Here is a 5,116-nt window from a genome sequence, read left to right on the forward strand (position 1 = left end):
GCTGTGTGAGAGTGGGTCCCCCACTGAAGACAGAGTTCTGGTAGGTGCTGCCTCATTCAGGCCAGCCTGACCTTGGCATTCCTCATCTCCTGTATTTCACCCTTTGTCATATTTGCTTGGTGCTTCAGTCTTCAGGGTACAGTGGGCCCTTACTGATCCATTAACAACCCAGTTCAGCTGCTATAACAGAATGTTCTAGAGAACAGCTTTTAAAAGACTTCCCCATCTTGGGAAGAGCAAGATCCCTTGTGATAGGGGTCTTTTCTTCCCACAGTGAGATCTTACAAAGTATACTTGCTTATCCAGAAAGATTCAGCTGCTGTTACCCAGATGTTTAAGGAGCCTTCTTTATTGATCAATGCTTCTCCCCAAACAGGACACTGTGATACACTGAAACCTCACCTCATGGAGCATATGCCTTTTTAGAAGCAAATTCAGAGGACCAGTAGAATAAAACCATGGGCTAAGAAATTCAGAGGCATATGTAGAAGTTTGTAACTAAGAACGTACATCTCTGGGAAAACCTAACAGCATATTTTACCACTAATTATTTAATCAAAATATAAGCCACTTGTTATGACTGCTACAGCTTCCTGCATTATCTCACAAGTAAGTGCCACATTTCAGTGAATCTGAGATCAGATAAAGGAAAACGCACATTGTTTATTTCATGAATAAGCATTCCCAGCACTCAAGAAGCAGAGATAGGTGAATTTCTATGTGTTCGAAGTCAGCTTAGTCTATATATCAAGTTCCAGGTCAGCCAGGATCACATAGTGAGACTTAAGGAGGAAGGAAGGAAGGAAGGAAGGAAGGAAGGAAGGAAGGAAGGAAGGAAGGAAGGAAGGAAGGGAGAAGGAAGGAAGACAAAAAGAAGGAAAGAAGGAAGGCAGGCAGATATGACTGTGTGAAATTCGTGCCTGCTTAGACTATTGCTCTGTCATATCTAGGATATGGTTCTCAACTGGGATGAGGGACATGTGGATCTTGTACCTGCTTCCTCAGGGGACATTTGGCCATTCATGGAGAGGTATGTTTGTCAACTGCCGATGTAGCAGTATCTAGTGGGTATGCCAGGGGTCCTGCTTAAAAGCTTAAAATATGTAAGCACCTTCCACAATCAATGTCAGCCTACAGAGTCGAGGGGGCTTAGTCAGCAAAGCTTGCTACCCAAGAATGAGGACCCGAGTTTGATCCCCTTCCCACAACCCACATAGAAAAACCCAGAATGGCTGTGCACATTTATAATACCAGCAATGGAGAGGCAGAGACAGGTAGGTATCTGGAACTCATGGCCAGTTAGCCTGGTCCAATCCGTGAGCTCCACATAAGTGAAAGACCCTGTTTCAACAAATGAAATAGATAACTCCTGGGGCTGGAAAGATGGCTCAGCAGTTAAAAGCACTGGCTGATCTTCTAAAGACCTGGGGTTCAGTTCCCAGCACACAAGTGGCTTACAACCACTGTAATACAAGTTCCACAGGGTCTGACACCCTCTTCTGGCCTCTTTGGAAACTGCATGCAAGTGGGGCACAGACAATACAGGCAGGCAAAACATTCGTACACAAAGATTAAAAATAACATCTTTATACATAGAAGAAGATGGACAGACAGTTCCTGAGTTGGGACACGTGTCTGGCCTACACATAGACAGACAGACAGACAGACAGAGAATGCCCAGCCCAATGTCAATACTTCTGACCCTGAACACCCACAGTGTAAAGCAAACATAGAGAGTGGTTTGCACTTTTTATTCTACCATGATGAGCCTCACCATCTCCTGGGTCCAGTTTCTGCCAGCTCTTTAGGACAGATGCATGGAAACCGTAAGTAAAGTCCTGAGGAACAGTCATGAACCGGAGCAATGACTGACTTCAATAAATTAACCTCAGCTTCACCCAAGCCTCTTCCTACTCTACTATAAAATATAAAACACAAAATGTACTCAAACACATTCTGTGTTTTAATTACAGATTCAGAGCTTAATTCATATAACAGCTATATGAATTAAGGAGCAATAAAATGAAATTGATTTTTCCATACATGCAGAAAGATTTGGGGCCTAATGTATATTACAACTAGAGCCACTGAGATCTATTGCAGGGTGTTTGTATAAAGACAGTGCAAAGCCTTCAACTGCAGTGAACTGCTAACCTTTTTTTGTTCTTGTTTTTTTTTGTTTTGTTTTGTTTTGCTTTTTATTTTTAACATGGAATAATTTAAACATCTAAGTCCTAATTTTGGTAAGTTGCTAAAGCCAGTACTGATAAACTAGATCCTGTTATAGACTTCTTTGTCCTTTGACACAAAGCGCTTGAAATAAAAAAAGTGACCTCAGTGGCTTCTGACCACAGTATTTCTAAACTCATGTCTTTAAACTTCTGATGGGAGATGCAGAAGTGCCTGAACATTCCAGAGCGCACCAATGAGAAGCAGAAGTCACAAAGCATTTGTTCCCTTCCTCTGCTTTGGCTCTAAATGTGGGCAGAAGTCTGTGCAAAGAACTCTTGCGACTTTCAGACAATGGTGTGACAGACAGGGCATTGCTCTTTCGATGAGAAGGCTGGTAAGTTCCAGGGCTGAGCTGGCACTAACCTTTGCTTTCACTGTTGGCAGTGTTCTTGGCATGCGGCACCTTCCCTGTCTGCCCAACACATGACACCATGGAACTTGTCATCCAAAGATACCCCTGGGGGCCTGTGCCATCCTTCTAACTGCTCTCCCCTTCTCTTCCTCCTCTTAGACGTACAAATGACATTTATATGCACTCAGAGTTCAACATTTTCTTTCTGTCCTCCCCACGCAAGCTGTTGAAAGGAAAATCTTGTTGCTCAGGGCACTGTGCATAGTTCAGGACTTCGGATTCTTGGCTCATATTGAGTAATGAAAAACTCTACTTCTCAATCATAAGAAGCTGATCTGTGGAGAGAGTACTGGGGTGCTGGGATGTTTGGGCACTGGGCACTTAGTCCTGACCTAGAACTCAAGGCCATTAGCATATTTTGAGCTCCAGCTCAGCTGTCTTACAACAGCTGCCCAGCTGCAACCTGCTTTTAATAAGCTTGGGTTCAGAAAACAGTTCTTGCTTTTGAATCTGAGTTAGGAATTTCCTTAGGACAAGATGGGACTGAGGGCATCATAATCAGTTCTAAGCCACAGCACAGGACCCAGCACACAGTGAACGGAACACAAGCATGTTTTCAGGGAACAAATGTCAGGCCGAGTGCCTCTTTTACAAATAACAGCTTCTAACCTTCACTTTTGGTGCTGACCATGGTCTTGGTGTGGGCTGCTGTTACTCCCAGACATTGTACTGTGGGATCCAGGCACCCGAAATACCTGTAAAAGGCAGAAAGAATGAACTATTAGATCAAAGCCTGGAAGGACTCATTTAACATGCTTCCCACATTATCAAATCCATGGCTTTCTGTGTAATCTGTCATTCTTAGCTCAGTTACCAATGCAGAAAGAGTGGTTCTTTTCGGAGTCATGGTGACAGGCATCCTACTTTGCTTTCTGCTGCTATGATAAGGCACTGTCCAAAGCTAACTTGGGAAAAGAGTGAGTTTGAAGAAAGCTGGGGCAGGAACTTAAGCATGCTGGAGGCAGGAACGGAAGAAGAGACCACAGAGGAACACTGCTTACTGACCTGCTCCCAGGCTCACACGCAATTGTCTTTCTTAAATAGCACAGGCCCAGCTACCTAAGGATGGCGTCACCCATGGTAGACTGGATTATCCTACGTCAACTATCATTTAAGAAAATGTCCCACACACATGACAACAGGTCAATCTGATGGAAGTCCATCCTCAGCTAAGGTTCCCTCTTCCCAGGTGTGTCGTGTTGATATCCAAGGTTAGCCACACAAAGGTTGTCTTGTGAGTTTAGAGGATGGTCACTATGTCAGAAGGAATCCAGGGCTGAGTTTGAGAAGAAGTTGCTGGCAAAGCCTTATGTTGTTTTCTTCTCAAGTGTGTGTTGACTGAGAGGTACCCCACTAAGCTTTCTGTATGCCAAAATACTCTAAAGTTCAGGGGCTCAAAGCCCTGGCTGGTTAGCCAGCTTGGTGGTATATTCCGCTAGGCTGGCTGGAAAGGCTCTACTCTATGACTGACTCTTCTGTAGGCCATGGGGGCTGCTTCTCCTTACACATAAAAGAACATGCATGTCTATTGCTGCCTGATGTCTAAGATACACTGGGGCTTTGCCCGTGGAGGCAGCAGACAGGAAGGATGCAGTAGGTATATCAAAGGATCCACCAGCAAACATATGACAGCCTTACCACATCAGCCCTCTTCCCTGTAAGCATTAAACACTCTTTCCTTTACTGTCAAAATGGTGAAAAAGCAAGAACCAGGGGGCAAACAGCAGAGAATGATATCACAAAACCTTATGGAGACAATCATCTCTGATGAGCAAACTCGGGTTTGTTATAAGCATATGCCTAAGCTAGCATCTCTGATCTTTGGAGTGAGATAGATCATGGATCTTGGGCAATCTCCAAGTCACTCAATAACCTTGCCTTCTCTCTCCAGATGACAGTCTGCATGGGCATAAGTACAATGGCCAGTGTATAGTTTGTAGAAAGCCCACCTGTGGACTCTGCTTCCTGGATCTTACGAGCTCCGTTTTGACATAGTCTCCTATTATGATGTTCTGCCTCTCCATAGGCCCAGAAGTAATGGAGCCATGACCAAGACCTATGAAACTGTAAGACAAAAGAACCCCTTCCTCCCTCATGTTGTTTTCTGTTAGGTATTTACTACAAAGATGTAAAAACAGACTAACAGACAGGAAGCATCAAAGAGCTAAGAAATATGTTTAACTATCAGAAACATCGTTACCATTTTATTACAACTAAACTATCATAGTTCCAGGCTGGAAATTTTGCTCAATTAGAAGAATACCTAGCATGCATAGAACCCTTTGTTTCATTCCAGCATCACATATAATCAGGTATGGTATACTTGTAATATTAGCACTTGAGAGATAGAGGCAAGGAGATTAGCTATATAACAAGTTCAAGGCTAGCCTAGGATACATGAAACCCTGTCTAAAAAAAATCATATGAAGGAAGGAAGGAAGGAAGGAAGGAAGGAAGGAAGGAAGGAAGGAA

This window comes from Psammomys obesus, unplaced genomic scaffold, assembly GCF_907164565.1.
Source record: "Psammomys obesus unplaced genomic scaffold, mPsaObe1.curated_primary_1811, whole genome shotgun sequence".
NCBI lineage: Eukaryota > Metazoa > Chordata > Mammalia > Rodentia > Muridae > Psammomys > Psammomys obesus.